Source organism: Myotis brandtii, unplaced genomic scaffold (assembly GCF_000412655.1).
Source record: "Myotis brandtii unplaced genomic scaffold, ASM41265v1 scaffold1408, whole genome shotgun sequence".
NCBI lineage: Eukaryota > Metazoa > Chordata > Mammalia > Chiroptera > Vespertilionidae > Myotis > Myotis brandtii.
Window position 1 is genome coordinate 330,433 of NW_005355029.1, and position 9,268 is coordinate 339,700.

The window sequence follows — 9,268 nt, forward strand, 5'->3', positions numbered from 1 at the left end:
CGCGGGCCGAGCCTGAGCTGCCCGATGGGCAGGCCCGGGAGGAGGACGTCACGGGCAGCGTGGGCTCCGGACAGAGTTCATGGCAGCAGTTGCTGTGGACCAAACGCTCGTCTCCCCGCTCCCCGCGGACCTTCGTGCGTTAAAGCCTCATCCCGGTGACGGCATTGGGAGGGGGGCCTCATAGGACCAGCGCCCTTGTTTCTACAAGAGACCCGGGTTCCCTCGTCCCTCCCACCGCCGAGGACACGGCGCGAAGGGAGCCATCACCGCGGCTCCACCGGACACCGCGCCTGCGGGGCCTGGACGGGCCCCAGCCGCCAGCACTGACACGTAAACCGCAGAACCGTTTGTGGTTTATTTTGTTATTTTATAGCAGCCCAAACGGACAGAGGATCGTGCCAGCGTTCATGCCCTCGCCTTGACTGTTGTGCTAAAATTACATAAGATGCTCACATCAGGGGAAGCTGGGCAAAGAGTAAATGGAACTCTGCTTTCTGTATTTTTGCAAAATACAGGTGGGCTAGGGTGGCTTCACCCCTCCTGGGACAGATGAGCAAGGGACATGCAGCATCAGGGCCAGCCCTCGTGTCTGAGAAACGGCAGGCTGGTGAGAGGTTCAGTGGATGTCCCAGGATTCGAACCTGCAACCTTGCGGTGCCCAGGACGACGCTCCAACCAGCTGAGCCGCCGGCCAGGGCCACGGTCCGTCGTCCAGGGCAGTTGGACCATGTGATGTCCCTACTGTGAGTGTGAGTGGGAGTCTGTGTGCGCTCAGCACTTACTGGGTTAGCCAGGGAACTCGGTGTCCCCGACAGGCCCCGTCCTACACGGAAAGGTGGGCAGGAGCTTCCTGTGGCAGGTGTTGGCCCGGAGGGGGCGGGGCTGCTGGAGACCTGCCCTGGTGCCAGGCTGAGGAAGGACTTCCTGGGAAACCCAGCCACGGCCGCCCAGGGGCCAAGCCAGCTGCCAGCTGCCTGCCTGGCGTGGGAGGGAGCAGTTGTTCCCACCCCACTTGGCTGATCCCCTGCTGCCCGCCCCGCCCCACCGCCTCCGCCTCCTCCTTCGCCTTCCTCCTTCCTCCTTCTCTGCCTGCTGAAATCTCACTCCCGGTGCCTCTCTCCCCGCTGCCCACCTGCCTTCTTGTGCTTTCCAGGCATTTCATTGAGGCCGTGGGGAGACGGGGAGAAATTGTGCGGTCTCTTCACCGGGCCTGGTCTCCGCGGCCTGAGGAGAAAGTTTATGGATAGTTCACACGGTCTGCCCGTCTATAAAAATAAGCATAAGTGTTCACAGTGGAGGGACGGCACAGACATGAGCATGTTCTCAAAATTTACCCGAGTGGTGGGTCAAAGTGATCTCGGGTTTTTAACTTTTTAAATAGTTGCACGTTTCCTAGACTGTGGTCATGAGGGGGCAGTTGGCACAGCAGCTGAAGCTCCGGCTGTGGCGTCACAGGGACGTGGGTGTCGTGTTAATCTCCCCACTCTGAGCAGAGTGGGCACCCCACCCGCAGCCTCGGGGTCCTCACCTGGAAGAATGCACCCAGCCAGGCCCGCCAGGCCAAGCTCCTAAATGTTAGCCATTGTTACTCTGTCGGTTTTAAGATGAAAAACACACAGGCTTGTGGTTTGGCTCAGTGGATAGAGTGTCGGCCTGTGGACTGAAGAGTCCTGGGTTCGATTCCCGGTCAGGGCACACGCCCAGGTTGCAGGCTCGATCCCCAGTAGGGGGCGTGCAGGAGGCAGTCGATCAGTGATTCTCATCATGGATGTTTCTATCTCTCTCTCCCTTCCTCTCTGATATCAATAAAAATATATTTTAAAAAACCAAACCTAATGAGCTTTGTGCCAGGGTTGCTTCTCAGCCCAGTTCCCCCGGAGACGCTGCAGGCCCCCCGCCCTCCTCACACACAAGTTCATTTACGCTTTTAGTAGCTCTTCGTCAGGAAAATCAAACCGTGACTTCCTGGTTCATAGGTCAAACTCAACCACTGAGCCACGCTGGTTGGGCTGCTCGTATTAGGTTTTTGAAAAAGATTTGTTGACGTGTAACTTTTTCAGAGGGGTGGGCGTCATGCAGTGAGCGATCTGCAGGGTCTGCTGAGCAGGTGGTGTGGGCTGGCCCCAGGGGCCAGCAGGCTGATGGAGACCCCAGGACGGTGTTGGGGGAGGGAGGGGACAGTGCCACCACACAGGCAGGCTTCGAGGCTGGTGCAGGTAAGCAGCAGAGGGGCGATGTTCTCACGATCGTGTCCACAGCATCGTGTCTGCTTTCGTGAGTCTCTGCAGACAGTTCTTTGGGGCACAGTGTTGCTTTATTTTGCCGTTTTCGTTGTCACATCCAACAGTCTGAGGCCTTATTTTTTTCTCGTGATTCCTGCTATTAATAACTACTACCAGTTACACTAACTGGTCCTATGCTGGTTTTGTTTAAATAATAGCATGTATTTAAACAGGAAAGCAAAAAGCCATGGTTTTAAAGAAGCAGCTGTTTTTACTTGTTGCATTCCAGTGACGGCCGAGTGCGGGTAATTGTGTTTTGTCGGTGTTCCCGGGCAGACAGGTGGCTGTGTCCCCTAAGCCCATTCTAGATGCTCAGGGGCACCTGTGGCCATGAGAAGGGGGGTAATTTTTGTTTTTCAGGAATGAATTTGCTTAGCAGAGAATTGGGGTGTTTTGTTAACTCTAGCGGGTTGAAGAGTGACCCCAAGAGATGTGCCCACCAGGAACCTCGAATGTGACCTCATTTGGAATGAGAGTCTTTGCAGATCTAATCAAGGTGAAGAGCTGGGCGTGAGGTCCCCTGGGTCAGGGTGGGCCCTCAATCCAACGCAAGTCACCCTCCAGGAGGAGGAAGAGAGAAAAGGAGACAAACGCAGGGACGGCCGGCGAGACAGCGGCATAGACGAGGCTGCGGCCACAGCCAGGAGCCTCGGAGCCACCAGAAGCGGGAGACCAGGAAGGACCCTTCAGGGCCGTGGGGTCCGCCACGCGCCAGCCATCCGGACGCGCCCGCCTCACCCAGCCCACAACAGACAGACCCGGTCAGCAGTGACGCGTGGTTCTGGGTGGTGACGAGCTGGCAGTGCAGGACGTCCGGCTCTCTGTCGTGGTCCTACCTCTCCCACGGGCACACCAGCTCCTGGGAGCCTCGTTGCTGGCCACAGGGCACTGCCCTGGGGAGGAAACCAGCATTTATTGTGGGCACCCCTCCCCTTGCCCAGCAGGATGGAGGCTCAGGACAGGCAGAGGTCGGGCAGGCCCCCGAGCCTCTGTGGTGCTGCTCTGCCTGCCTGCCTTCCCCGGGCTGGCTAGCTGGCCCTCTGGTCTCCCCGACACCTGGTCTCCAGGCACACAGCCCGGCTCCGGTTTCCAGCCCGTCTCTCCCCTCCCCGGGGTCCTGAGCTCACCCAGAACAAGGGCTGCTGCCTCCTGGGAGCTCAGCAGCACGGTGCTCCCCGGTCTGCTTGTGGCTGTGAGCCGGTGAGCTGGCCTGCGTGCCTCTGCCCCCTGGCTCCACTCCCGGCAGGCTGCGGGCGTGGCTCCTGCCTCAGTTTCCCTAGCTGTGAAACAGCGATCCCACGCTGCTCTGGCTGCTCAGCGGCAGTGAGAAGACGGGAGGTGCAGCATGTCACCACGTCTGGCCAGCTGTGCGCCCACAGGCAGAGGAACACTGGCCCAGTGTCCGTCTCCTCGAGAGAGAAACCCGGGCAGTGGGCTCTGGGTGCAGAGCTGGCACAGCCGCTGCCAAGCTTTCCCCAAAGCAGACCTGAGGTGGCACGGGGGGTGGTGAGGGAAGGAAGTCCCCAGGCGTCCGGAGCTGACCGGAGCCGGTGGGTAGCTGTGGACCAGCTCTGACAAGCGCCTGCTCGCCGTCCCGTGTCTGTGGGAGCAAAGGTTGATTTCCAGGCAGCTAAGAGCCAGGCCCCACCACACCCAGGAGCTGGACCTGCTAGTTTACACCCCAGCTTTACGGACTCTGAACTAGCCCGGCCCACCTGCCCACAGCCAGCCCGCCCACTCGGGGCCTGAGCCCCTGCCCGGCCCCAGACACCAGTGGGCTTTGGGCTGGGACTGGTTTACTCCCAGAGCTGCCCCCACTGCCGCTGCCCTGAGCCCCCTGGCACGGTGGTGAGGGGAGGTTTCCTACAGTCCTCCTTAGGTAACAAGGGCACTGTTTACCGGGCGCACACCATCTCCGTTCTCGGTTCTCGCAGGCCCTGGCCTGGGGCAGACATCCTTACCCTGCTGAGGGAGGCAGCTGGGGCTCCCGGCGGCTCAGACTTTGGTCAAGGTCACACGGCTCCAGCTGGCTGCCCCACCCACCTCCTCCCGTTAACCCTTTGGGGAAAATAACCCGATGTGTCACCTCCATCCTTCATACCCGGTATTTTACTCCACGCCCATGGGTTAAAGTCTAAAAGGGACTCTTTGTAGAGAAAGCTTGAATGTGTTGCTTCTCTACCTTAAATCTGCTGTTCTCCGTGAACGCCGCAATGCATGCAGTTGTAACTAAGTTGTAGTTCTGTTCGTTTGTATGATGGATAAGTGGAGCCCAATTTTTTATCTCTGTGGTGCATGTAGATATCTGTAGGATATGTGAATATATTGTTTGTACACATAACACTCATTTAGTCATGTGTTCATAAGAAATGTCTTAAATACAAAATAATTCTTAATAGAGATCAAACATCTATATAATAAAAACCCAGTGGTCGTAACGCCGTAATAACCAAAGACCGATCACCAGGAGGCGGCATTCGCGGCGAGGAGCACATGGGTGGGCAGGGACTTGACTCTGGGTCTCGCGGCACAACGGGACTTGGGGGAGTCCCGGGGCGCGGCAGGGTCTGGGGTCCTGGGTCTCGCGCGATTTCACGTGCTGGGTCACTAGTCCTATATAATAAAAAGGTAATATGCAAATCAACCGAACAGCAGAATGACAGGTCGCTATGATGTGCACTGACCACCAGGGGGCAGACACTCAATGCAGGAGCTGTCCCCAGCCCACAGGCCCCAATTGATTGCCTGATCAAGGCCTGCGGGCCAACCTCTTGGTCCCTTCCCCGACCGACTGACCGACCGACTGGCTCCAATCGCCTGATGGGGAACAGGGAACCAGGGTGGGTGGCGGCAGACATGGGCAGCGCCAGGCCAAGGCCCCTGCCCCGCCGGTTGCCCCACACACAGAGGGTAACCAGCTTGGGGGGGGGGGGGCGGGGAGCTTTTATATATATGTAGATAATTTGTGTTTATCTTGTGGACGAAAAAAATTTAAAAAGGCCACATGCTGACCTGACAAGCTCAGGAAGGCCTGCATGGCAGTCTTGCAAACTTAAAGACCTAAAGTCACCACAAAGGATGGTCTGAAATTAAAGCCTTAACTAAAAGCAGTGATGGTGGGGAGTCATGTCCTAGGCTGGTATTTTCCCTGAGGAAGTAAATTTTTACCCTAATTGAGCCTATTGTCTTTTTGCATCTAAGTTAACAGACCTATGAAATGTAATTCCCCATACTTACCCCTACCCCTGGGGCACAACCAAATGCCCTGGGTGGCAGGACAGGAGACCATGAATTTCCTGGTTGTTATTGTTATCATGGTAATTGTTGACTGTTAATATCCTGCCCCCACCTAAGTAAGTGTCTATCATTTTACTTTTTATCCAATTCCAGAGGTTCTCCCCCCACCCTTTGCTTTCTCCCACCTCCCTAATCTATCACCAATGGATTTCATGTAACCTGCCTACTTCCCCTCCTTCGATTGCAATGTATAAAAACATGAGAAAACCGCCGTTCTCTGGAGCATTATCCCAATCCATTGAGGTTCTGCTTCCCGGCAACTGTTGACAGTTTGGCTCAAGTAAACTCACAGAAATTCTTTAAGGTTTGAATGGTTTTTGTGGTTAACAATCTAAAATGGATAAGAACATAAAATAAGAATTGGCTTGCACAGTATGGAGACCAAGTCGAGCTGGAGACCAGGGGAGCAAGAGGCTTTGGGCCAGCCTGAGTCCCAGGCGGGGGAGACCAGGGGAGCGAGGGGGGCTCTGGTCTGGCCGCAGTCCAAGGCAGAGGAGACCCACGTCCCAGGGCAGAGACCACCAGGTGGAGAGGAAGACCTTTCCTGCTCGGCCTGCAGTGGCCTGGGCCACCTGCTGGACTCATCTACTGAATCACATGTCCATCCCATCCTGAAACACCCTCCAGGACGCTGGACACACAGCAGGGCACCCCGTGGTCCAGACCAGCTGTCACATAAAATTAACCAGCTGTCCCGTTCGCTTGGGGCAACCCAGCCGTGTCCTGGTTTGGAGGAGGAGTTAATGTCCTCGCTGCCCGACTCGGGGACGCTGCCTGTCCATTTACCTCACAGACCAGGTCAGGCTGGGCCCCTCGGCAGGAAGGGCCGGTCCCATCCCCTTCCCGTGGGCCAGGGAGCGGGTTTGCAAGGTCAGGGGGCACGCGTGTCCCTGTGCCCTCCACGTGCCCGCCAACACTCAGTTATCTCCTTGCTGATTGTTGCCACTCGGACGGGCTCGGAGGCGTGGAGCAGCCCCGACGTGCATTGCTCTGATTGCTAGGAGCTTCAGCATCTCCTAGAACTCTGGTGTGCATTCAGGTTCCTCTTCCTGTGGATTCTGGTTCCTTTCCCTGTGGATTTTGGGCTCCTTTCCCTGTGGATTCTGGTTCCTTTCCCTGTGGATTTGGGCTCCTTTCCCTGTGGATTTGGGTTCCTCTTCCTGTGGATTCTGGTTCCTTTCCCTGTGGATTTGAGTTCCTTTTCCTGTGGATTTGGGTTCCTCTTCCTGTGGATTTGGGTTCCTTTTCCTGTGGATTTGGGCTCCTTTCCCTGTGGATTTGGGCTCCTGTTCCTGTGGATTTGGGTTCCTTTCCCTGTGGATTTGGGTTCCTTTTCCTGTGGATTTGGGTTCCTTTCCCTGTGGATTTGGGCTCCTTTCCCTGTGGATTTGGGTTCCTCTTCCTGTGGATTCTGGTTCCTTTCCCTGTGGATTCTGGTTCCTTTCCCTGTGGATTTGGGTTCCTTTCCCTGTGGATTTGGGCTCCTGTGGATTCTGGGTTTTTTCCCTGTGGATTGCCTGTTCACCTCCTTTGCCCAGTCTTCTGTTGCATTCCTGTCTTTTTCTTGTTGATATGCAGGAGCTTCTGTATATTCTAAATGGTAGCCCCTTGCCTGTTTTTAACATCGCAAGTACCTTCTGCTCTTCACCTGGCTGCTGGCTTACTCACGCATCTTTTATTGAACAGATATCTCTCATTGCGATGTAATCAGAGCCATCAACGTTCCGCCATAAGGTTTGTGCCTTTTCCGTTTCGTTTAAAAACTCCTCCTCCCCCACTGCTGAGAAGGCCGCTCCTTACTCGCTCATTCACACATCACAGGGTTCCTTTTCCTTTAGGTTTTCATTCACTTCGAAACAGTTTTATTGAGTTTATTGAGCAAAATACAGATAACGTCAAATAAGAAACCAGCCTGACACTCCTGCTTGGATAGAGCCACCAGCAGGATGTTTCTGTGCCTGATGTAGGTGTGCGTGTTTGTGTGTGTGGGTGCGTGTGTGCACACACGTGGACTCGTAGAGCACACACGTGGACTCGTAGAGCACACACGGACTCGTAGAGCACACACGTGGACTCGTAGAGCACACACGGACTTGTAGAGCACACACGTGGACTCGTAGAGCACACACGTGGACTCGTAGAGCACACACGGTTTTCAGTGAACAGCTCATCCCTTCCTGAAGGTGGCTCATGCCCTGGTCCCCGTGACTCCCAGGGCTGGCCTTGCTTCCGGAGCTGCCTCCCCTCCCGCAGTCAGCCTGTAAGGCCTCGGGCTCCAGGTGAGGTTCCCTGTCGTGACCATTACCACGGATTCCATCACCTGGAGAATTCTCCCCCCTCCCCCCCTCCTCCTGAGGAGCTGGACCAGGCCCTCCCCCGCCAGAGCCGCTAGGTACCAGATGGGCTCATTGAAACCAACTCCCTGGTACAGACCAGCTCCAGCCAGTTCAGTCCAGTGGGTATCAGACCAACCAGTTGGACTCAGTGAAGCCCACACAAACCAGATGGAAGGCAGGCAGGGTGGACGTGGTCCTGTGAGGGAGGCTCTCCAGGCACGGTTGGTCCAGCGCCTGCTGCTTGTCCAGCAGCCCAGTGGGTGGGGATTCCTAAGGACCCTCAGGGTTTTGTTGACGCCCTTTTATTATCTGGCACCTACCAGGGCCCCACCGACCCTCACCAGAATCTTGTCTCCTCCCCCTCTTATACCATGTGAGTTTGCACCTTCCTCGTTCAGTGTTGCTGGAGAGAGAGAGAGAGAGAGGGAGAGAAACATTGATGTGCGAAACATCAATTGGCTACTTCCTGCACACCCTCTACTGGGGATCTAGCCTGCTCCTGGGCGTGCGCCCTGACCAGGAATTGAACGCAGGACCTCTTGGTCCATGGGATGTTGAACTTTTTTAAAAAGCTGCCTTTGGTCATTTGTAATATTGGCAGGAAGAAGATTGATTGTGATCCACCTTTAGTGCAGAACCCTTACCCAGAAGCCTCCACTAACACCTCCGCTCACTAGAAACAGCATTCCAGCCACATATGCCATGTCACATTTCCTAGGAGCCACAGTAAAAAAAGAAACAAATGATGCCAGCTGGAGGGGCTCAGTGGCAGTGTGGGGTCATGGGACCAGGAGGTCAGGGCACACGCCTGGGGTGCAGGCTCCATTGCCCGTGGCGGGTGTGCAGGAGGCAGCCATTGATGGTTCTCAGCAGTGATATTTGTCTCTCCCTCTTCCTCCTCTTTGAGAACAATAAAAATATATTTTAAAAAAGAAACAGATGAAGTTAACTGGAGAATGTATTTTAATTAGCTAGTATATCCAAAATATTACACATTAACACAAGTAATATCTTAAAATACTGAGACACTTGACCGTCTTTCTTTCCCGTAGTCCCATAAATGCGCGTGTCCCATGCGCCCCCGGCCACCGCCAGTGCGCACAGGCGCGAGCGGCCGGAGACAGCGGCAGGTAAAAAGAAACATAACTGGAGAATGTATTTTAATTAGCTAGTATATCCAAAATATTACACATTAACACAAGTAATATCTTAATATCTTAAAACACTTGACCGTCTTTCTTTCCCGTAGTCCCATAAATGCGCGTGTCCCATGCGCCCCCGGCCACCGCCAGTGCGCACAGGCGCGAGCGGCCGGGACAGCGGCAGGTCTGCACAACCGGGACCTCAATCTCC

General features: G+C 55.4%; 1 protein-coding gene across 2 annotated transcripts in view; it reads left to right on the forward strand.

Annotated features, from left to right (window-relative positions):
- Positions 1-29: 29 nt before the first annotated feature.
- SUN1 (Sad1 and UNC84 domain containing 1) overlaps positions 30-9,268 on the forward strand; it is a 53,036-nt gene continuing 43,797 nt past the window's right edge. Inside the window, exon 1 of one of the 2 annotated variants that reach the window (XM_005860834.2) lies at positions 30-743. The gene's annotated coding sequence lies outside the window, so the exon portion shown is untranslated. Of the gene's footprint in view, positions 744-5,399; positions 5,411-9,268 lie in introns of those variants that run through there. The other variant, XM_014535253.1, reaches the window with a different exon arrangement.